Below are 25,826 nucleotides of genomic sequence, written 5' to 3'. Positions count from 1 at the left end.
AGACTTTAGCATATAGTTTCTAATTCTGTATTGAAGTCTTGCTTTTCACTTGGTGTTTTTTGTTTGTTTAGCAGTACTCGGTATCAGTTTAAGATACTTGCATGTGGTAATATGCTGTAACATGCATTGTCAAGGTTAAAGAGCTGCGTTTAAACACTTTAATTTGTCATTTATATTCAGAACAGCAGGGAATTTGAATACAGAACGTGAATTAGACTTAAAAATAGAACTAATTTACACCTTGTTTTTTTATTTATTTATTTATTTTACAAAGTCTCAAAACACTTTTTGTCAGCTTCTAAGCTCAGCAGTGCTCCTTAGGGACTGGTCTAGTTATAAATAAAATAGCATTTATAAAGAGGTATTTTTTTGTATCTAAAATGTGTATAACTTTGTGCAAAATTACCCATAATTTACAGGTGGAATTAAAAATATGATAACTTTTACAGAAAATATTCTTCCAGTTATTTAATATGTTACTAGGTTACAATTTGAACCAGTAACATCTATATTTGGAAGTATAGATGGAAAGGCGGAGGGATAAAATCAATTGGAGTTTGCTTTGGGGGAAGCTCTTTATTGTCTTTGCAGTACAAATTAGCAGAAAATCAGTTCCTTGAATACCTTCCACCGTGTATGATGATAAGTAGCCCAATAACATTTTCTTTTTTATGAGCTCTCCTGGACATCAATATTTCAAATCTAATATCTAGAAACCATCTTACTATTACCCAAGTCTTTACCATAATTGAAAAACAATAAATTATGATTACAAGGATATATCATACCCTGCCTAATATGAAAAAACGGTTTAATTTAGTAATTAGGTATCTGACCCATTAAAACTCTCATATGATATTAACAGAGCCAAAGCAAAGACATTTTACAATATTTTGTCATCTATATCAGTTGAGCTTAATATTATATGAACTATCCTCTTGTTTAATATTATAGGGAGTAATAGGGATCTGGGGAAAAGGGAGAGTAGGGTTAAGTCTGAGAGGTAAGAGGATTTTCAGAATACAGCCTGATTTTTAGTCATTCTTCTCTAAGAATCCAATATTCAAATACTAACTAGATATAAACGTTAGCCACATAAACTTATCTGGGATATTCAATGGTATGTCCACACAGCTGAATATATCAGAAAAGGTTAGTTATATCTGGCTAATTTTAGACTTGGTCAATAGCAGGTCTGACTTATCTGAGTAAGTGCCTAATATTGGCGCTTAAGGCTAGATATATCAAACTATTGCATGTGTTAGGAAGAGGGGTGTGTTTTATGGTAATAGCCTATTTATTCCAATGTGTGCTATCTTAGGGGGTTATTTTCCAAAGCATTATCGCGTGTGTTAGGGCCTTATCGTGTCGCTATTTGCTGCGAAAGGCTGCAGTTGGCCCCACTATGGCCGGCAAAATCGTACCGGTGCGAAAGGCTGCGGCCTTTCACAGGCCTGCCCCCTTCTTCACGGGATTCATCATTCTGCAAGGAATGATGAATCCTGCCCTTAGTGCTTTGCCCAGCCATGCCTTTGACTATACATTGTAACTTAACCAGATAAGTTCTAACTGGCTAATTTACCTAACTGGTCAGTTTTAAATATTGACTTCCTTGAGCTTAAATTTTAATTACCTAAATTTAGACATATTTTCAGCTGAACTTAATAGGTGACTTTTCAAATGTTGCACATGTAAAATAGCATATATGCGAATATATACTATTTTAGAAACCTCAATATACATGTGGAAATCAAGATCTGCGAGTAAATTTGCATGTGTACAAAAGAGGCGGGCTAGGAATGTTTTGGGGAGGGGCCAAGATTTACACAAGCAAGTTGCTATTTTAGAAGCAATTTATGCATGCAAATTTGAACTTGTAAATAAATTACTTCTGCTCATTATCTGATCCTTAACATCTCAAAATTGAAAAAAGGACTGGGTGAGGGGTCTGGGTGAAATGGGGGGTCTACAAAATCTACAGATGGACTAGGCGAACTGGTAGGCTTAGGCCTGGATTCACCATTCTATCGCAGAATGGTGAATCCAGCAAAAACGGGGGGCGGGCCTGCGAAAGCCATCAACCTTCGCACCACCACGGTGTTTTCGCTGCCGGCTTTTGCACTCAGTAGCGCCACCGTGAAAGGTGGTGCCATTGGGTGCGCTACTGCCGACGTTACTAACCTTATCGCCACCAGCGAAGACACTGCCGAGTCCGCCTCCTCACCACCCCGACTCCGCTCCCAGCATGCTATCGCACGCGAAAAGGGCCTTTTTGCGTACGATAGTCTTATCGTACACGATAAGACTTTGTAAATGACCCCCTTAGCTGGATAAGTAGCGTTTTATCCAGCTAAGTAGCAGATTTTTTTTTTTTTATTTATCGGCTGTCTTACATAGCCAGATAAAACCGAAACGTGCTACTCAGACGACAAGTAGTGCTTTTCAGACTTATCTGGCTAAGTAAAGGCTGTGGCTACTTGTTTGGATAAATTGGAATTTAGCCAAATAAGTGCCGCTACTTATCCAGATTAGTCTGAACTTGGACAGCTCACAGTTTTTACATACACAAGCATGTTTGCACGCATATGTGCTCATATTTTATAACCTGTGCATATTGTTTGTGTGCAGGTTATAAAATATTTTAGCAACTTTGTGCGCACTCATAAATGCTTATATGGGCACACATGAGCAGTTTTGAAAGTATCCTCCCTGGGCCTAGGCCTGCAGTTCATTTTCCTAGATTTATGTTCCTAAGTTTTCCTAGATTTATGTTCCTAAGCCTTCTAAATTTGCTCTTACCTCCAACGGGCTCCCCTGCCGACCATGAGGCGGATCCTCTCCTCTTCTAAGCCCGCCGATTCTTCGGGCTACACGCCTCTCCTCTTCTTCCCCAGCTCACCAGCCAATCCGGAGCTGGGCGCTCCGGTGACATCACTAGCTGGTGACCTCAGAGGATTTAAATCCCTGCCGTCCTCCTGGCGTCATGCTCCGAAGGAGCGCTACAAAGGGGCCAGCCCCTTTGTGTGCCCCTTAGTGCAAACCTTTAACTATTCCTCGCAAAGTTCCCATCCGACCGATCCATTAATACCTTCTAAAATGCTCAGACACACTTAATCCATATCACGCCTCCACTCTCCTCACCCATCTAACTGACTTTCAGCAGACTCACCCTACAGACAGACACCCTGAGGACTCAACTCCTCTAGCGGACTCACTCATCACTCATCAAACGGACTATCAGCGGTCGCACGCAATGGACACATTCAGCGGTCAGCAAATCAGAGGACTCATTCAGTGGCTTACTCAGCGGACAGAAAATCAGCGGACTCACTCACTGGACTCACTCAGTGAAATCACACAACGGACTCACACAATAGTCTCACTCATTCAAAAGACCACTCAGCGGTCTCACTCATTCAACACAATAGTATCACCCACTCAACGACCACTCAGCGGACTCACTTAACAAACTCAGTCAACGGACAGACATTCAGCAGACGGACACTTAACGGACTCACTCAGCAGAATTACCGACCCCTACCAGCCAAGATGCGGACCTTCCCAATCCCAATCATCTTCAATCACCTCAGACACAACTCCAAACCCATTACCGTCCCTAACACTCAATTCAAGAGGCTGATCCCCATCATGATTTCCCCTCTCACTCAACTACTGGGCCTCTCTTTATTCTCACTCACCCTCTTCAATGCCCAATCTCTCACAAAAAAAACCCACATTATCAACGATTATCTTTTGGATGCCAAACCCGACATATGCGCAATTACGGAAACTTGGTTGAAACCCATGGACACAGTACTAACCAACCAACTTCCCACTCAGATGTATGACATCTACTCAATCCCTAGATCCAAAAAAAGAGGCGGCGGCCTACTCCTAATGGCAAAAAAAAGATCTAAGATTTTCTCTCCAATACTCAGATTCTACAGCAAATCTGGAATTCGCTCTCTTCAAATCCTCCCATCTTCAAATATGCCTAATTTATGCCCCCCCAGGGCTCCTTGAATCAGACCCCTCACAACTCATTGAACACATTGCCAAACATATTAACTACGATTCTCCAGCTATAATATTAGGAGACTTCAACTTACACATTGACGCTTCTCCTCTATCCCCCAACTGCAAAATTTTACTCTCATCACTCAAATACTTGGGTTTCAAACAAATAATAGACAGTCCCACTCATAAAGCTGGACCTAATATTCCTAAACCAAGGAATTACCCTAGCTTCCAAACCGCTATGCACACCTTTCCCTTGGTCAGACCATCAACTGATTACTACGACCCTAGACATCCCCAAAACCACACCACAACCATCTCACAAGTCCACAATCCAATTCAGGAAACCGTGCTCCTTAGACAACCTCAGCTCCCACCTATCTAAAGAATTAGATCACCTTGATCTCTCAGATGCAGAGGCCGCCACCACCTCGTGGTTCAAAATAACCAATAAAGTAGCTGATCTTACCTGCCCTACAATTACTAAAGTAATACACCCGAACCCTGACAACAGAAAACCTTGGTTCACACCGCAATTGAAATCCCTAAAACAAGACCTAAGAAGCAAGGAACACAGATGGCGAAAAAACCCGCCCACAGAGATGCAGGCCGCCTACAAAGATACCATGCACCGTTACAGGAATACGATCCTCCGAACTAAGAGAGACTTCTTCCCACAAAAATCCACCACTTCTTCTTTGACTCCAAAGCCCTGTTCTCGTACGTCTCATCTCTTACAAAAACGGCCCCTCCAACTATTCCCGACAACCAAGCTGAAACCAAAGCTACAGAACTAGCTATTTACTTCGATAAAAAAATCTCCAACCTGGTAGCGCCGCTTATTTCCAACAATAACCAATCACATCTCCTTTATAACACCACTATTTAGCAAAACTCCAGACTTGAATCATTCGAGCCCACTTTCTCATTGGAGATTGAAATCTTGCTCAAGAAGCTCAAGCCATCCTCTCATCCTTCGCAACCAATACCTTCAAATCTCCTCATCTCCATCCCAAAAATCATTGTGAAGCCTATCTCAGAAATCATTAACTGTTCTCTTGCTCAAGGGCTAGTACCAGACGCCCTTAAGATCGCGACACTCGAACCGCTGCTTTAAAAACTTAACTTGTCTCCAGCGGATCACGCCAACTTCCGTCCAATAGCCAACTTACCGTTTATTGCGAAACCTCTAGAAAAAAATCGTTAACAAAACAACTCTCTGAAAACCTGGACTTGCACAAGATTCTAGCCCCAGCACAGTTCGGATTCCGAAAATCACTAAATACAGAATCACTATTAATCGCTCTCTCTCAGACACTGTCATCCTCAGCCTTGAAAAAAAACAACCATACCTCCTGGCTCTTCTCGATCTATCCGCGGCTTTCGACACAGTGAATCACGCAATACTATTAGATCACCTCTCGGACATTGGTATTACTGGGACGGCATACAGATGGTTCAAGTCTTTCCTCAATAATAGATGCTTTAAGGTCAAAATTAACAACAAAGAATCCCACCCCGTCAGCTCCTCCTTGGGAGTCCCACAAGGTTCTTCCCTCTCTCCTACTCTCTTCAACATTTACCTTCTTCCGCTCTTCCAGCTTCTAGAAAATCTTAATCTAACACACTACATAAACGCTGATGACGTGCAAGTACTAATCCCTATCAAGGAATCCTTTTCCAAAACCCTCAGCTTCTGGAACAATTGCCTTCAATCAATCAACCACCTCCTCTCCAGCCTTAACCTAGTCCTTAACAACAATAATATGGAGATCCTTATCATATCACTTGACGACAAGTATGGACTAAACAAAATACCAATCACTTCTCAAATTAATATTTCCCCGCATGTCAGAGACCTTGGTGTTATTCTGGATAAACAGTTCAACCTAAAAAAATTTATCAATACAACCACAAAAGACTGTTTCTTCAAACTTCAAGTACTGAAAAAGTTGAAACCCCTCCTCCATTCCCATGACTACCGCACGGTGCTTCAATCCATCATCTTCTCAAAACTCGACTACTGTAATTTGCTCCGTCTAGGTCTTCCAGCAAACACTATCAGACCTCTGCAGATGGTACAGAACTCCACCGCTAGGATCCTGTCCAACTGCAATAGAAGAGAGCACATCACGCCCATACTTCACAACCTACACTGGCTTCCCATCAAATTTAGAATTCTCTACAAAGTCCTTATGATAATCTATAAAGCCATGCACAATCTAATATCTCTTGATCTTAACTTACCTCTACGTCTCCATGAATCCTCTAGACCGATTAGATCTGCTTACAAAGGCATTCTCTATGCCCCCCAAGTAAAGAATGCCTTAAGGAAGCGTACCCTATCCACCGCTGGGCCCTCTCAATGGAATGCTCTTCCTCCTGAACTCCGGCAAGAACCATGCCCACTGACTTTCAAAAAGAAACTCAAAACCTGGCTAATCAAACAAGCCTTTCCATAACCAGACGAACATTACCATTACCATACTATACAGACAAGCTTATCCATAACCAGACGATCATTACTATTATCACTCAACTACAAACATTTCCATGACCTCCTTCACAGACCTATTATTGTACCTTTATTTACTTTATTTTTACTTATATTTATTTTAAACTTCTCCGGTGTGGACTTACAGTTTCTTGCTTAATCGACTCTTCGCTCTCTAAGTGTCTCTCTGGTTAACAGCTGCTTATTCTACCCCCAGTTTTATCCACTGTTTTCCCAGTTCTATGTAACCCCAGTTCTCTGTGATGCTTGTTGCAATATTGTGTTACACTGTTAATCGATATGATATGTATCTTGCCACATGAATGTTGGTATAGAAAAGTTCAAAATAAATAAATAAATAAATAAGTTAAGTATCTAGTGCTGAAAATCATTGCTCAACTTATTTTCTCCTCTCTAACTTTGCCGCCTTTGCAACCCACCTTTTAGGCACATAAATATAGGTGCCTACTGAAAATAGGCTCCTAAATTTAGGTCTCATCCTAGTCAGTTTTCAAAGAGACTGATTTATGTGCCTGAACGCTTTGAATATTGTCCTTAGTCCCAGGAAGGAACTCCTCCCATAGTTGAAAGTTTGACCAGCCTTCCTCTGTCTCGGGTCTTTGTTCCCTCATGTTTTGGAGCATCTTCTCTGGCTTTCTCCATCCATTCGTCTTCCTTTGTTTGTCTCCTGCTTTTCTTTCTACCAAGCCTCTAGAGGTGTGGCTGTTGGGGATGGAGCCCTGCCCCACATTCTGCTGAAGCTCTTCCTCAAGGCTATCAACTTTTCTCTTGCAATTTATTTCTGCCTAACATTATTGTTTAGTTAAATTATTTTGTAGAATCAGTGAATCTTGCAGTATATGTTTAGTAGAATGACATTTAATATCAACTGCAAAAATGGCAACATTGCTTTTTTCTTTCCTCCAAATCATTGAAAAACATGTTAAATATCAGTAGTTCAACTATTTATACCACTGTAGGATGATTAACTAGTAACTCAAGGTGAGGTTTTGATGGTGGTCTAAGGTTTGGGGGCCAGTTTTACATGTTCAGTCAGATGTATGAACAGCACAGTATACATCACTGAAGATTTGATGTGATTTGGAGTGAGGAAAGGTACACAAAGATAAGATTGTTGCAATGTACTCTCGCCCTAGCTTGATACAATCTCTACCTAGCTGCTATCAAGCTAGGGAGAGAGTAAATTGTACAAATCTCCTCTTTGTGTACCTTTCCTCACTCCAAATCACATCAAATCTTCATTGATGTGTACTGTGCTGTTCATACATTTGACTGTGCATTTAAAACCAGCCCCCAAATCCTAGACCACCACCAAAACCTCACCCCCAAGTTACTAGTTAACCCTCCTACAGTGGTATAAATAGTTGACCAGATTGTGTGCCACCCTAGAGGTTCTCTCTCTCTCTCTCTCTCCACTCCACTCCACTCCCCCCCCCCACCAGAAATGGGACTAGTGAGGTGATACCATCTAATAACCTGAAGGCAGTGAAGCAATGTGACAAGGCAGTGGCTAAGGTCAAAATAATGCAGGGCTGCATAGAAAGCGGAATATGTAGCAGGAAAAAGGTGATAATGCCCCTGTACAGGTCCTTGGTGAGGCCTCACCTGGAGTACTTCATTTATTCTAGAGAACATATCTCAAAAAGAGTAGAGACAGGATGGAAGCATTCCAGGGAAAGGCACCCAAAATAGTGTGGGGCCTGCACGGGAAGATGTGTGAGACTGTAGGACCTAAATATGGGTATCCTGGAGGAGAGGAGGGACAGGGAAAATATGATACAGACTTTTAAATACTTGCAGGGTATTAATGATGAACATGAATTAATTTTTTTACAGTGAAAAGAAAGCTGAAGAACTAAGGGAAAGCTGAAGCGCCAAGGGGGTAGACTCAGGAACAGTATCAGGAAATGTTTCTTCACGGAAAGGCAGTGAATGCATGGAATACCCTTCCAAAAGAGGTAGTGAAGATAAGAAGAGTAGTGGAATTCAAAAGGTCACGAGATAAACACAGAAGATCCCTAAGGTCCAAAGGATGGAAATGTTTTAACTGAGATAACCTGCATGGAGTTACTATCCTTAACTGAAGGCACTGAGGATAACTTGCACAGATCGCCTTAAAAGAAGGCATGAGGGGCTTAACCTGACAGAGTGGCAGTTACTATTCTAAACAATGAAGAATGAGCTTGCTTGGCAGAGTGGGTGGAGGACACAGATCTTTCTGCCTTCATTTACTATGTTAATACTATGTTGCTATCTTCAAAGATATCCGGTTAAGTAGCACTGTAAATTAAAAAAAAAAAAAAAAAAGTAAAGCGGACCTGAGGCCCAAGCCCCTCCCTCTCCCCAAATTTCATAAAAGGCCCAGTCAGCCATTCACCCTCCTACCCCCCAAAAGTCCCCCTAAAAGTGATAAATTTCTTTTGTGGTCTGCAGTTTGGCCCCCCTCCCTACCTCTTTCCAGGTTCAATGGTAACATTGAAATCGGCCACCCCTCACCCACTCACAATCCCTGTCCAGGGCCTCTCCCCCCCCCCCCCCTCCCCTCCACTCCCCTTATCTCTAAAATCCCCAGCCGGGAGCAGAAGCTTCATGCAGTAACGCTTATGACTTCAACACTGCTTTTGACAGAGCAGCAGTTGAATTGCTGCAAGTGGATAAGTGCAAAGCTCGCTTCCAGCTGGGGATTTCAGGGTCGACAGGGGGTGGGGGGTCCGGGGAGGGGTACCCCTTGACTTAAGGCTTGCAGGGGGTAAAGGGTGTGGTGGAGACCCCAATTTCAATTTTAAAACTGAATCGGGGAAGGGATGTCGGGGGAGTGTGGGTTTCCAGACCTGCATACCCTGCAACAAATGTATCTGTTTTAGGAAGACTTTGGGAGTTGGGGGTGCACAGCCCAGCAGGGCCTTCTCTGAAATTTGGGGGGAGAGAGGGAATGGGATCATAAGAACATAAGAAATTGCCATACTGGGTCAGACCAAGGGTCCATCAAGCCCAGCATCCTGTTTCCAACAGTGGCCAATCCAGGCCATAAGAACCTGGCAAGTACCCAAAAACTAAGTCTATTCCATGTTACCATTGCTAATGGCAGTGGCTATTCTCTAAGTGAACTTAATAGCAGGTAAAGGACTTCTCCTCCAAGAACTTATCCAATCCTTTTTTAAACACAGCTATACTAACTGCACGAACCACATTCTCTGGCAACATATTCCAGAGTTTAATTGTGCGTTGAGTAAAAAAGAACTTTCTCCGATTAGTTTTAAATGTGCCCCATGCTAACTTCATGGAGTGCCCCCTAGTCTTTCTACTATCCGAAAGAGTAAATAACCGATTCACATCTACCCGTTCTAGACCTCTCATGATTTTAAACACCTCTATCATATCCCCCCTCAGTCGTCTCTTCTCCAAGCTGAAAAGTCCTAACCTCTTTAGTCTTTCCTCATAGGGGAGTTGTTCCATTCCCCTTATCATTTTGGTAGCCCTTCTCTGTACCTTCTCCATCGCAATTATATCTTTTTTGAGATGCGGCGACCAGAATTGTACACAGTATTCAAGGTGTGGTCTCACCATGGAGCGATACAGAGGCATTATGACATTTTCCGTTTTATTCATCATTCCTTTTCTAATAATTCCCAACATTCTGTTTGCTTTTTTGACTGCCGCAGCACACTGCACCGACAATTTCAATGTGTTATCCACTATGACACCTAGATCTCTTTCTTGGGTTGTAGCACCTAATATGGAACCCAACATTGTGTAATTATAGCATGTGTTATTTTTCCCTATATGCATCACCTTGCACTTATCCACATTAAATTTCATCTGCCATTTGGATGCCCAATTTTCCAGTCTCACAAAGTCTTCCTGCAATTTATCACAATCTGCTTGTGATTTAACTACTCTGAACAATTTTGTGTCATCTGCAAATTTGATTATCTCACTCGTCGTATTTCTTTCCAGATCATTTATAAATATATTGAACAGTAAGGGTCCCAATACAGATCCCTGAGGCACTCCACTGTCCACTCCCTTCCACTGAGAAAATTGCCCATTCAATCCTACTCTCTGTTTCCTGTCTTTCATCCAGTTTGCAATCCACGAAAGGACATCACCACCTATCCCATGACTTTTTACTTTTCCTAGAAGCCTCTCATGAGGAACTTTGTCAAACGCCTTCTGAAAATCCAAGTATACTATATCTTCTGGTTCACCTTTATCCACATGTTTATTAACTCCTTCAAAAAAGTGAAGCAGATTTGTGAGGCAAGACTTGCCCTGGGTAAAGCCATGCTGACTTTGTTCCATTAAACCATGTCTTTCTATATGTTCTGTGATTTTGATGTTTAGAACACTTTCCACTATTTTTCCTGGCACTGAAGTCAGGCTAACCAGTCTGTAGTTTCCCGGATCGCCCCTGGAGCCCTTTTTAAATATTGGGGTTACATTTGCTATCCTCCAGTCTTCAGGTACAATGGATGATTTTAATGATAAGTTACAAATTTTTACTAATAGGTCTGAAATTTCATTTTTTAGTTCCTTCAGAACTCTGGGGTGTATACCATCCGGTCCAGGTGATTTACTACTCTTCAGTTTGTCAATCAGGCCTACCACATCTTCTAGATTCACCGTGATTTGATTCAGTCCATCTGAATCATTACCCATGAAAACCTTCTCCATTACGGGTACCTCCCGTACCCGTAATGGAGGTCTACTTTACATCCTTTTTTGTTTGTTTGGGTTTTTTTTAACTTTACAGTGCTACTTTACCGGGTATCTTTGAAGATATCCGATTAAGTAGCAAGTTATCTGGCCACACAAGGCCAGATAACTTAAAACCCCTACCTGTTATATTCAAACATCGTGAGTTAATTTTTTTAGTTTTCTGGCTACGTATAGCCAAGATAACTTTAGGAGAGTATGTTCAGTGGGATGTTTATCCCGCTGAATATCCAGGACAAGTTACCTGGCTAACTTTAGCCGGAAAACTTGTCTGCTCGCTAACTTACTGAATATTGGCCTGTATGTATGCAATATTGAGTTCATTATCACCATTCACTAAAGATCCATTAATGTTATTCTGGCAGGGCCTGTTGCTTCTAAACCCTCGCTGATTCTTAATTATCATTCCTCTCCTCTACAAGTCTATCACATTTTCTTTTTTGTAACACCTTGCAGTATTTTCCCTAAAACTGCTGTTAGACTATCCACTCTACTGTGCCTGTTTCTGATTTGGAGAGGGAATTTTTCACTGGTTGTCCTCAATTTTTTTTTTTTTCTTCAAAAAAGGCCTCTGAGATTCTTAACTTTCACCTGACTAGCTAGCAGAAATGATTTAATGCCTCATTTGAAGGACAACATTAAGCCTATAATCGTTGTACTACATAGATTTATTCACTTTAATGTTCAATAGATCACATAGATAATAAAATAGCAGTTCATCCTGACCAACGAAATAGCTTTGACCGAGCAAACTCGCAAATGACTGTCTGCAGAGCTACTTAGCTGCACTACCTGCTTTTATGGTTAATGCAAAAAAAAAAAAGCCAGATATAATCAAGGCAATTCAAAGTAATATTGAGATACTTTCTTTCCTGTGCCTTTGATGGCTGCCTTCAGACCTGTGGCAAGATTTAGTACAATCCTAGCAGCTTGCTACTATCTACAACTAAACCCTGGACAACCCTGGTTTTAATGCATGAAAAACTGATGCCAGCAGCTAGATAATAGTAGCACAGTGATAATGCAGCTTTGGTTTAAAATGCTAAATGGCTAGTTCCCTGAAATCTGCATTTTTTCATGGGAGACTGCTTTAATATTCCTATCTACAGAATTTCTTTTGGGTGGAGGGGGGAGCAAATAGGAAGGGAGGGGGTGGTGGTATTACAACCAGGCTATTGTTAGCATGCATTATGTGACCGATTGATTGACTGGCTGTATTTATAAAACTGCCTATTCACAAAGGGACTTTAGGTAAAAAGCTAACATGTAACAGTAAATATAAATATTCAGGTATAAAATACACAAGTAATTAGCCATATATCAACACAGAGAGACATTTTTATAATAGCCCGCATAATGGTAAAGTCTCAGTATTTTCAAAGCAAACTGAGACATATAAGTTCATTTTGAAAATACTAGGGCAATTGGTTGAGTACGCGCACAGATGATCTTGCAAAAGTTTCACCTGCTCCAAGCAGGGTAGGACTTGGGCAGGGTACCTTAACACACATAGGGGTAGATTTTCAAAGGGGTACGCGCGTACCCCCCAATAACCTACCCCAACCCCCCCCCCCACCCTGCGCGCACCGAGCCTATTTTGCATAGGCTCGGCGGCGCGCGCAAGCCCCGGGACGCGCATAAGTCCCGGGGCTTGCATGGAGGGGCGTGCCGGGGAGCGTGCCGGGGGGGGTGTCATGAGTGATGCAGCATTTCGGGGGCGTGCCCAGGGGCGTGGTTCCAGCCCGGGGGCGTTCCGGGGGCGTGACAGAGGCCCCTGGACCAGCCCCCGGACCGTAGCAGCTGGCCCGGCGCGCGTTTCGTGATAGAGGTAGGGGGGAGGTTTAGAAAGGGCCGGGGGGGGGTGGTGGGTTAGGTAGGGGAAGGGAGGGGAAGGTGAGGGGAGGGAACGGAGGCAGGCTGCGCGGCTCGATTTTGGGCAGCCTTGCGCGCGCCGACCCCGGATTTTAATGGATACGCGCGTATCTATTGAAATCCCGCTTACTCTTGTTCGCGCCTAGTGGGCAAACAAAAGTACGCGTGTGTGCAGATTTATAAAATCTGCCCCATATTTTATAAAATTAAAATAATCAGGGTGAATTTTCCAAGGGTTTAGCCTCCTAACTTGGCCTAAGTTGGTGCCATTTTGAATAATGGCATTGACCAGATGGGGTGCTAGGGAACACCCCAATCCCACCATGGGACTGGGCTCAGATTTTTAAGGTTTGCGGGGTGTGGGAGGAAGGTCAGAGGTAGGAGGATGCCTGGGGGGAGGGGGATGGGGTGGAAGCTTTGACCACAAAACCCTCAATGATTATCCTTTACCTTTGGGGGGGGGGTTGGGAACCCCAAACTACCAATGATTTTGATTGGAACTTTTGGGGGAGGGAGGGGTGGTGGTGGGCTGTTGCCGCACAGGCACCCTACTCAATTTTTTTATTTTGCAGAGTCGGGTCCGCCACTGAAGTGGTGGCTCTGGACTGAGCTGGGAGCGAGCCCTGACCACCGCTCAACATTTTATTTAGCTAGCACACTTTTTTAGCAGCTGGTCCTTTAAGACGATGATGATCTCGCGAGTTTGGGGCCGCCATTGTATTACAGAGCTGCTCGTCATGTTCTTTTGTCCTGCGGTGTTTGGCCATGAGACAAAAGAACACACCATAAAGCCATCATAATTTTTCAGAGGAGGCGCCCCACTATCACGGCGACACCCCCTGCGATAGTGGGACTCCTCCTGCGAAAAGAAAATCACAGCTGAGTTCATTTAGACCTTAGATAGCTAATCTAGGTTCCGAAATTTTGGAGCTCATCAATTTTAGAATATCGGCCCCATTATTTCTGTATCTAGTCTTATCAGGATTCTTACTGTCCTGCCAAATTCTTTCAAGATGTGTGCTAATCATTTTATCTGGGGCAGGTCTTCTATGAACCAAGGTAAAGAATTCTTAGCATATATTGTATGTTTATTGGGGCTATTTGATTAACAGCTTGTGACAGTACTATAGTACAGTAAGCAATGGGTTGATCTATGGCAGTTTCTTCCAAAAAATATGATAGATCATCCATAGAAGACAATAATCAAAATGTTGTTATGTTTTTCCTCTTCTTGAATTTAAATTGGAGCTGAGGCTTCTTTTGAGTTATGTAATTACAACTAACTAAAACCATAATGAAAAAAAATGAACTGTTCATACCATCGGTGTGTAATAGCCTTCCGCTTCCCTGTCTGCCAGTGCTCTCATCTAAGCCCTGACCTTTAGCTGAAGACCTTGACCAATTTTTAGCATAAAGAGATTAAATTGAATTGAAGTATGAAGAAAAAACTACTTTCCTGAACAAAGAGACAAAGCGTCAAAGAATGATTCTTTGTGTCTGGAAAAGAGCAAGTCAGATTTGTGGCTTTGACATACAAGAGAAGTACAGGCACTTATACTGGACATATGGAAATGGACACACAAAGGGGCTTGGATTAACACAAGTTTGAAATTTGTGAGCAGTAGTGGCAAAAGTCAAGGCTTCAGCATTCAAGAAACAAACTTTTAATGTGATCTATGGGGTTATTTACTAAAGCTAGCGCACGCGAAAAGGGACGGAGTCGGGGCTGCATCTGCCCTGGAAGAGGAGGAGTCGGGGTGGACGCCGCGAGGACATCGCGGACAGCGAAAAGGTAAGAACCCTTTTCGCTGCCCATTTTGCGCCCAATAGCACCACCTTTTATGATGGCGCTACTGGGTGCGAAAGCCGGCAGCGATCGCCCCGCAGAGGGGCGATCGCTGCCGGCTTTCGCAGGCCCTCCCCCGCCGCTTCACCCGCCCCCCCGTTAGTGCGCGATTCAGGGAGCCCTGTGACATTGGTAAATCTGGGCCCTAGTTAGGTAAAACTTCCCGTTTTGGTATTTCTCTTATTTTAAACCATGTCATATATTTGAGTTTAGCAGTAACTCAGAAAGATGGCATTGTATGGGAGGAGGCGGAGATTTGTTTGCTTTTATAGCTTGGAGGGATTTCTCCTGATAGTCTTTCATACTATTTATTAGCACAGCACACAACTGCTGGCAGTATTTCACTTAATGGAGGAAAATATGTATTTTATTGTTGCTTTAAAATGATAAAAAACAAAATCATGTTAGTAAAGTAATAACTTTATAGCATCTTTGCACTGATATTACTCAGAGAAAATGAGCCACCTGAGATCCATACATATGGCTGCCCTGTGACTTAGAATTTATATCTTAGTTTTCTAGTTAGAATCACAGTTTTACCATTACATTACTGAACTATGATGGTGGAGTCTGAAGTTCATGTGGTCAGCTCCTTGGACATCATTGAATTCCAGCCTCTTGTCATGAACCTGAAAGGCAAAGCCTGGGTTCAGCGATGCAGTTTTGCTGACCTGATTAACAAGAGTTGTTATAATTGGAAACCTGAGGTCTTGTGACCTGGAAGTTAGAGCAGCTTCACTTACACCATAGAGAGGAGATGTGGTCTAATAGTAAGTACATTGGAATGGACCACCACGCATGAGAAGTTCAGAGACACGAGTTTATGACTTCCCGTTACCATTGTGTGCATGACCTTGGACAAGGCACCAAGAGACAGTTATACTAAGCTTAAAATGTTTTCACAGACTTGACCCTATATTCATAAAAATGCACAAAACACCCTGAAATGTGCAGAAATGTCACGTTTCAGGCTTTGGCACATTTTTATGTGCATTGGGCCCGTTTACAAAAACATCTGCAGCATAACTGCCTCACATGTAGTCCATTACACCTGTAAGTTTACAAAACTTCTGAGATGTTGAGCTGCTGTGATTCCGTATCATGCAGAGCAGCTCATTATCTCAGAATTATGCAGGAACCAGTATGCAAAGTTGTTTTCTCAAAAAAAGAACTACATCTCAGTGAGATGGAATTATCCTTTTGCGAAGTTGGCCAAGGGGAAATTTACTTGCGGAACTTATCTACTGGGCTCATTTGCATATATAGAAAACCCTATGAGTTCCTACTAAGAGGATTGTTCCATGCATCATAGAGGGAACAGAAGTAACTTATTGTGGGTTTCAGCTCCCCCATGTTGGAGTCAGAGATGGTGAGCTCTCAAAGAATATAAGCATTTGCTATCATCTGAGGGTGTGGACTTTTCTGTTAGCCCTCCTAGAGGCATCATGACCCTTTGCTACCCTGTTCTGTTTATTTTCCATAGGAAAGGACCCTTGGTATCTAGGGAGGAGAACTGGATTGAGTAAGAAGAAAGGGTGCCTTTGCCTGGGTTACCATACTTTTTGGGAGCTTTTTTTTATAAGAGGAAGTTTTTCCTATCCTTCCTTTGGTTTTGATTTCCTCTTTTTTTTTTTAAGCACTGTGTTGTTTGCTATTTTTCTGAGTACCCTAGGGTCCAGGGACTCGGTTTCTTTACCATCTAGAGGAAGTGGTGTCCTCAAGGACCATCAGTGTCCTTGAGGAGATATGAATTTTCATTCATTCCCAGGGAGAAGGAGTACCAGGAGTTGGATGAAGATCAGTGGCACTGATTTGGTATATCCACAACATTACATTGAGATAAAATGGGAGGAAAGAAGCATGGAGGTACCATTCAGATATAGTACAAGGGAGTAAAGAGAATGCTGAGCTACAGGGCTAAAGGCATGAGAAATGGACTTTAAGCTAACACATCCAAATTGGGTCAACATCCTATCCACTGTCTCTTGGGAGGAAGCTTAAAAACCATCCCCAGGATTGGAAAGGAAAAGGAATAAATTAATCAATTGGCTATAACAACAGAATAAATTGACTGGAATCAATCTTTTTAAATAAATAAATAAGCACCAGGTCTCAAATTAATTGAAAAACTAGAACTATACAATGGAGTGTATTGAACAAAAAGCTGTAAAAGACTTTTTCCTTCAGTTTCCATCTGCAATTAGCAAAAGATAAATTGGAAAAGACTAAATGCTGCCGGATTATTAGTGCTGTTTACAAGAGGCTTTAGTGTTAACACTTGAACAATGCTCAGAGCCTAGAAGAGAATCTCCCCTGTTTTCCGCCCCCCACAGATAGGGACTCTTATACTTTGATTTTGTTTAACATCGGGAGAGGGCTTTAACAGTTTAAATTCTTTTTTTGTAGGCAAATTTGATAAGTTTAGTAACTCAACATGTATTAGGGATGTGAATCGTTTTTTGACGATTTAAAATATCGTCTGATATATTTTAAATCGTCAAAAATCGTTAGAGGCGCGATACAATAGGAATTCCCCCGATTTATCGTCAAAAATCGTAAATCGGGGGAGGGGGAAGGGGAGGGCAGGAAACCCGGCACACTAAAACATCCCTAAAACCCACCCCGACCCTTTAAAAGAAATCCCCCACCCTCCCGAACCCCCCCAAAATGTCTTAAATTACCTGGGGTCCAGTGGGGGGGGTCCCGGTGTGATCTTCCACTCTCGGGCCACGGCTGCATTAATAGAAATGGCGCCGGCGCTACCTTTGCCCTGTCATATGACAGGGCAAAGGTAGCGCCGGCGCCATTTTGGTCACGAACGCAGGAGATCACTCCCGGACCCCCGCTGGACCCCCAGGGACTTTTGGCCAGCTTGGGGGGGGCCTCCTGACCCCCACAAGACTTGCCAAAAGTCCAGCGGGGGTCCGGGAGCGACCTCATGCACTAGGGCCGTATTGCAAAATGGCGCCGGCCGTATGGCCCTATTGCCGTATTTAAACGATTAAAAAAAAAAACAAAACCGCGACGATCAGATTCCCTCCCCCCCCCAGCCAAAATCGATCGTTAAGACGATCGATCACACGATTCACATCTCTAACATGTATGAGGTTCACAGGAGTATCCATTTCTGCCACTCAGGGTTGAAATTGTGCAGGTTTTGATAACTAATAATGTCACATGTTAGTGTTAGCAGGGTGGTCAGTGGAATTGTCTCACATTCCTTTAGCTTCACTTTTACATTGAAGAAAGGGGGGGGGGTCTTACTATTACAGATTTGCAAATTTAAAAGACCCTCTTCATATTCTAATCCTATGCCATTTTTAAATGTTGCTTTAATAAGTACTGTGATTTTAAAGATTCTCATATCCAAAAATATCCCCAGCCCAGTATTCGGCTGGGGATATTTTATGGTATGGGATTCACGTCACAGAACTGACGTGTAGGAATCCATTCCATACACCGAAGACGTCTTTAAATCAGAAACAGCAGTAGTACCTGAAAGAATTATTTTTTAACTGTTCTAATTCATAGAAGCAGGTGCACAGCATTGATGATTAAAAAAAAAAAACAACCACGTATTTTGCCTCAAGGATCCTAGACCATTCTTACATGTCATTATTGTCACATGGACCCCCTTGACATTGTGATCAGTTTGAAAAGATAACACTAAGCAGGGTTTACCTGGGGTTTCTGGATTCTGCAATCTTTAAAAGGCAAATCTTCATTAAAGCGAGGAACAGAGTAGTTAGATTAATTGGCTGAGAACCAGAAAATCTAAGTTAAAGCCAGCTTCTGCCACTGGCACTAGCTGTGACCTTGGACAAGTCATGTTATCTCTCATCTTCAGTACCAAATTTGATTGTAAACTCTTTAGAGCAGGGACTTTTATATCTGACTGTAATTTATTGCACATTGCCCTGCTTTAGGGCTCAATATAAATGTCAGCAAAGATTAAAAATATATTTTAAACATTCACAAATTGTCTTGCATTAATTTTATAGGGCATTTTACTTTTAAATTTGCTAAACCTACATTAGCGAGACCTTTCCTTCAAACTGCTTTTAGAGCTTCTGGGCATTTGTTCTCGTACTCTAATATGTGTCTAATTATATCTAATATGTAAATTTGTTTTACATTCCACCTACTTTGATGCTGCAGTAAGGAAGATAATTTTGATATCATACCCCTCCAGGAATTAAATGAATTGTGAAAATGGAGCTATTTCAGATCTAATGGTCATGTTGGTCAAGACTATTTAATAAAACAATGATTCTCTCACACTAATTGTGTATTGACTCATTCCCCAGTTGTTTAAACACTGTTGAAGTGTTCTCATCTCATTCAATTTAATAAGTTTATAAAGTGTATGTGAGCCAATAAGGAGGAATTTTTGTGTGTTATTAAATGCATATAAATAGTTTCATGTAATGGTATGTGAGGGATTTAAAAAGCAGTTAATGACTAATAGAAAAAAAACAAAAGGAAGACAGCATAAAATGCAAGACTGATAATTTGAGAACAATCAGTGTATGTACAATATTTGTTGATTTTCAACTGAATAATTTTGACACATCAGACCAGCACTAGGCCATATACCTCTCATCTTGCTGGGTAGCTGTTCTTTATTCTGCTTTATGTTGTGCAGTTTGTGAGTGCTTGCATATAATTTAATTATTGATAAGGCTGTTTTAATAGCTATGGAGCCTGTGTATTGATAGTGTGCTAAGAAATCTGCACTAGGGCCGGGCTGGTCAGTGTCATGCAGGTCCCTGGTTCAGTCCTCATCAAGACAAACCAAATAGTAACAAATCACCAGGACCTGATGGTATTTACCCCAGAGTTCTACAAGTACTGGTAATCTGCAACCTATCATTCAAATCTGACTCCATGATTGAGGACTGGAGGATAGCAAATATAACACCAGTTTTCAAAATGAGCTCCATAAGTGACCCTACAAACCAGTGATCATGATGCCTGTGTCTGGTAAAAAAAAAAAAAAAAAAATGGAAGTGATAATTTTGAACAAAATTAATGTTCATATGAATAAACATGGTTTAATGGGGAAAAGTCAACATGGATTTAGCAAATGGAAGTAATGCCTTACTCATATGTTAGAATTCCTTGAAGGTATAAATAAGCATGTGGATGGAGCAGGTTTGATTGGGGAAGGAGATGCTGCAGAGATAGCACTCATTAGCCATGAAGGGATGGAGTTATGATCTTCCAACCTTGCTATGTCTAGCCTTGCCTTATCCAGCCTTGCCTCGTGCAGCCGTGCTTTGTCCAGTCTTGTCATCCATCCTTGTTTTCTCCAGCCTCACCTTGTCTTCCAACCTAGCTTTGTCTAGCCTTGCCTTATCCATTCTTGCTTTGTGTAGCCATGCCTTGTCCAGTCTTGTCATCCAGCCTTGTTTTCTCCAGCCTCACCTTATCCCATCCGCCTTGTCCATTGTCGTCAGTGTGTCTTTGCCCACCCTTGGCTTGACTCTCCAGATCTTGACCCCTTGCCTGGACCTGACCACTTTTGCTAGCTGCCTACACTGACCTTGGCTTATATCTGACTTCATTAGTCTGCTTCCTGCCCTGACCTTTGTGTGCCTTTGGACTTTAGTTAACTTCACTGCCTTAGGGACCCACCTAAGTCCTGCCGGCTGTCAGAAGCCAAAGGCTCAACCTGCAGAGGAGGCAGCTGGTATAGGTAAAGCTCCAGACTGTCCCACTAAAGAGCGCATTTGCCAGCTGGTGGCGTAGGCCTCGTGGGTTTGCTCTCGAGGCTGCATCAACTACTCTGCAGCACAAGGGGCTCACACACCTGCTACCCTTCACAATGTGGTGTCCTAGTTACTGCATAATAAATAGTTATTGTTTGGTAAAAATCTATACTGCATGGTATTTTGACTTTGCAAGACCTGAAAATTATTATAGAAAACCCCATTCCTGCAAAAAAACATAAAAGCCAGGCCTTTACATCACCTTGTTCTTAGTGATGCAAGGAGAGAAAAGAGAGCAACTAGATCCAAGCATGGAAGATAGATTTGTCCTAGGAGAGAGAGGGAGTTTTTGAGTTCTAACTGTGCTGTTTCTTGCTCACCTATTTCATTACCATTTTCCTATATTTTGGCTTGTCTTTTTCTGCTTAAGTGCTTGAAAGTCTTATTGGTTTGTCTTTTTCTTTCTTGTTGATCTTTTCTGTCTTTGGGATGCTAGAGCGAAGTGTGTGTATGTTGGTAGTATGAAGATGGTGTGTGAAAGGAGCTGAGCATCTCTACATGAGTGCGCATGGAAGGAGTATGAGTGGTGCGGAGAAGGAGAGAGCACAGGAGAAGAAAGAGAGGATGAGGGAAGAGAGAGGATGAGGGAAGAGAGAGGAGATAGAAGTAGGTGTGAACTACCAAAGCTGACAACCATATCCTATACCAACTTTGAAACAAACAAACAAAAAAAAAATAGAGAATTCAGTAAGAAGTTTATGAGGCAGCAAAGCATCCTCAGAGTTTCAAGTCAAGAGATGAGAAAGTTGAAAATACAGCAATCCATGTTCCCAAATAAACCATAGTAAAAATATAGATTATAATAATAAGCAAGTATTCACATAAATGCTTAGTGGTGGTATATTCCTAGCCTACAAATAATCAGCACTATGTATAGATTAAGTGCCTCTAGAAATGAAGTGTGCTATTTCCTTATACAAAGAAGGATTCTGAGTGTTGAGAGAATTGAGGACATATGAAAAGTGTAAGTCAGGGGTCACTGGGTGCTATTATGTATGGCACAAATTTGAATAAAAGTGGTTGAACAGTTGAAAATTTCTTAGGGAGGACATACCTGTAAGTGGATGGACAAACAGACAGGTATGCAGGTATGGTATTTTTATATGGCCTGTTACCCTGTCGGAAACTAGGCTAAAATTATATAATTTCTAATTCATCTTAACAGATTTTATTGCACTTGGATGCAATATCTGGAGAAGATGAACTGCTCAATTCCACCAACTACAACCACGCATAAAAGTCCAGAATGGCATTTGAGCTGAAATGATGCCTACAGATAATGTCTCCCTCAGAAAGGTCATGTAGTGTAGTCTGGCTTTAAAGTCCTACCTTTGTGCTCCCTGCATTGCTTTGTCTACAGTGGTACTTGTTGAGGCCTCTCCTTCTGTCTCCCTTACTATTCAAGGGCTCTCTCTCCTCTTTCTCTCTCATTCTCTTCTTTCTCTCTATTGCTGCAGCCAGAATATTAAAATGGGCTCTGTTTTAATGAAAGAAGTTGTCCTGTTTAGTGCAGGATTTTATATTTAATTCAGTGTGCTCTTATCGCCATCCTCCTCATGGAAAGATTGTATTTTGACTCTGTTAGCCTGCCACAAATACCACATCACTTATTGTACTTTTTCGTAGCATAGTGAATGAGCCCCTAAGACAGACATCTCAAGAAAAGCTAAACATACTTAGTACTTAGTGTAAAAGTATTTATAATCTGGTAAATGGCTTTGTAGTACCCTAAATGCATTATCATATTGCAGTACATAAGACCTTAATTGCTGAAAGGTCTACCTTTGGGGGTTTATAAAGCATAAATAGCACGGAAACTAGCTATGCCATTTGTAGCATGCCTTCTAACCATACCTAATGTATGAAAATAATGATATCCAGACTCCTATACATGCTGAAAGAGCAGTACATGGCTCTGCATATCATAGATGCTCCCCAGAACTAATTAGACCAAAAGAAAGAGCAAGATATCCCAGGGGATCCCCTCCTGCTTGACATACCTTCTCCCTTCCTCGCCCTCTTTCCTCAAACCCCCAGCCCCAAAACCTTCTGATCCCCTCTCCCTTGGACTCCTCTATACCCTCCCCTTCCACAGACCTATCTCCCACTGGAGCCAACAATGCTTTCAGAGTGGAGGCTCTGCGCAGTATAACCCATTTATAAATATAGTATACAGCAGAAGTCCCCAGATCTATTCCTTGAGGGCCAAACCAACCAGTCTGGTTTTCAGGATATCTACAATGAAAATGAATGAGATCTATTTGCATGCACTCCCTTCTATTGTATGCAAATAGACCTCATACATATTCATTGTGGAAATACTTAACACTTGGATTGCAACCCTTGAGGACTGGAATTCGGGTCCCCTGGTTGGTCATTTTGAGAATGTTGCTGAAGCCAGTAGGAGGTTGATCTGTCTCCTGCTAACGGGAGGGCGAGGGAAGAAGTCTTGGCTATTGTGGTGGCTCATTGGTCTTGGATATGAGAGAGGTCCTGGGTTCAAATCCCAGATAAACCCTTCACTTTACACAGGTGCATTCTCTGTGGTAGTGCCTCAAATCCCCACTGGGTGAAAGGAGTGGTAGATCAGGTACTAGCCAAGCTTCAAGTAGCTCATTAAATCAAAGAAAATTCTTTTTCACTCAGGGCATAGTTAAACTCTGGAATTCATTGCTAGGGGATGTGAATTCAGCAGTTAGTGTTACTGGGTTTAAAAAAAGTTTGGATAAGTTCCTAGAGGTTAAATCCATAAACTTCTATTATGGTAATTAATAAGCAATATTAGCTTGTGATGTTTGAGCACTTGCTTAGGTACTTGTGATTTGAATTGACCACTACTGGAAACAGAATACTGGGCTTGATGGACCCTTGGTCTGACCCAGTATGGCATTTCTTATATTCTTATGTTCTCTGCCAGTTGTTGTACTACATGTGGACACGACAACATAGGAAAATGTGGGAGGAAGGTTCTAGAAGTCAATTTTAAGCTTTTAGGTAGAAAGCTGAAATCCAGAACCTCCTGGACAGCATTCTCTGATATGCTTCCTATTCCATGGGCAGATCCCCAGAAGCAGGCAGAGTTCTGGAGTCTCAATGCAAGGATGAAACAATGGTGCAAAGAAGAGGGATTCAGTTTTTTAAGGAACTGGGCAACCTTTTGGGGAATGGGGGAGTCTTTTCCAAAGGGACGGGCTCCACCTTAATCGGAGTGAAACCAGGCTGCAGGTACTAACCTTTAAAAACCTAGAAAGAAGGGGAAAAACCCAGAATGAAAGGGAAAGCTGACAGTTGCTTCAAAGGATACTAATGAAACAGGAGCGTTAGCGCATCCCAAATGAGAGGTTCCAATAAAAGCAAAAGTAGTCCATGTGCCTATAAGTAAAGAATCACCTGATCTAAAAGATTTCAAATTATCCCTGTCAATTGAAAAGCAGATCGTTAATACAAACAAAAAACACACTTGCAAATCTCTATATGCGGATGCTAGAAGTTTAAGAAATAAGATGGAGAGTTAGAGTGTTGTTATGTTTTGTAGGGTTTGGGTGGACCTTTGGACACTGTGGCAGCTGACCACGCCCTCGGGGGAAGTCCCGTGAGGGGCCACAGGTCAGGCTCAGCTCTGGACACACAAACACAGATTATATCTTTTATTAGACAATTTATGAAGCCACCAGAGATGGCGGTAGTGAGTAGAAGATGGAGCCCGGCTGGGCTAGTATTCATCAGGGCGCTGGAACAGCGGCTTCTCCGGTAGCAGTGCTGTAGGAAGAAAAACTGAGAAAATGAGTTCACTGAGATATTCACAGATTCCCCAGTATGGAGAAGCCCCAAGATAGGGAGAGCTGGCCCTCGAGGAGCGAGTACCAGATCCCAGGGCACAGAGGCTCGTTGGCAAGTACTCACGCAGCAGTTCTCCGTGGAAGATGGCAGTGGCGCTGGAACGAAGGCAGGTCCTCCAGGAGCGAGTACCTGGTTCCAGGGAAACAGCTCTGAGGAGTAGATGGTAGTAGTACTCACAGATGGTGTCTGTAGTGAATTCTTCCAAGTAGAAGAGGAGATGGACACAGGCAGCGAGTCAGGGAACATGGGCCCCCGAGGAGCGGGTACCTTGTTAACAGCAAAGAGTCCAAATAGAAGTTGGAGGCAGAGTAGCTGGGTACGGAGAACGAATCCCATCCATAGGAATACCCTTGCTAACTCAAAGGCTAGCAATAAACGACAGGCTTAAATATCCGGGCAGCATGATGTCATCACAGGGGGACACCCCTGAGGTTCGCGCCATAGAGGAAATAAGAATGAGGGCTGTGCGGCACGCATGACCTAAGGTACCTGAGGAGCATGATGGGAGGCAGCGCCCAAGCTGGTCCAGGGACGCCGGAGAGGACGGTGGGCAGTCGCCGCGGCAGCCAGTCGTCCACAGGGAGCAGGAGGAGTCGCAGAAAAAGACAAGTAGGCGGAGTGAAGCCATCGGGCCATGACGGTTGCAACAAGTGTATAGCAGTGAATGATGAGATAGAATTAATTGGCCTCTCAGAGACATGGTTGAAGGAGGATAACCAATGGGATAGGGCTATACAAATTATATCACAATGAGAGGAAGGAGCAACATGGTAGAGGGGTAGAGCTTTATATCCCGGATGGCTTGGAGTCCAACAGGATAAAGATCCTGCAAGAGACTAAATACTAGGGATGTGAATCGTGTCCTCGATCGTCTTAACGATCGATTTCGGCTGGGAGGGGGAGGGAATCGTATTGTTGCCGTTTGGGGGGGTAAAATATCGTGAAAAATCGTTAAAAATCGAAAAATCGAAAAACCGGCACATTAAAACCCCCTAAAACCCACCCCCGACCCTTTAAATTAAATCCCCCACCCTCCCGAACCCCCCCCAAATAACTTAAATAACCTGCGGGTCGTTAAAAATCGAAAAACCGGCACATTAAAACCCCCTAAAACCCACCCCCGACCCTTTAAATTAAATCCCCCACCCTCCCGAACCCCCCCCAAATAACTTAAATAACCTGCGGGTCCAGCGGCGGTCCGGAACGGCAGCGGTCCGGAACGGGCTCCTGCTCCTGAATCTTGTCGTCT

At 42.6% G+C, this 25,826-nt stretch overlaps 1 protein-coding gene across 1 annotated transcript in view; it reads left to right on the top strand.

Moving 5' to 3' along the window:
• CTNND2 (catenin delta 2) overlaps positions 1–25,826 on the top strand; it is a 2,320,710-nt gene that overhangs the window by 1,815,829 nt on the left and 479,055 nt on the right.

The sequence above is a fragment of the Rhinatrema bivittatum genome, chromosome 2 (genome assembly GCF_901001135.1).
Source record: "Rhinatrema bivittatum chromosome 2, aRhiBiv1.1, whole genome shotgun sequence".
Classification (NCBI taxonomy): Eukaryota; Metazoa; Chordata; class Amphibia; order Gymnophiona; family Rhinatrematidae; genus Rhinatrema; species Rhinatrema bivittatum.
The sequence above is the reverse complement of the archived record's forward strand: the minus strand, read 5'-3'. Positions and strand labels throughout refer to the sequence as shown.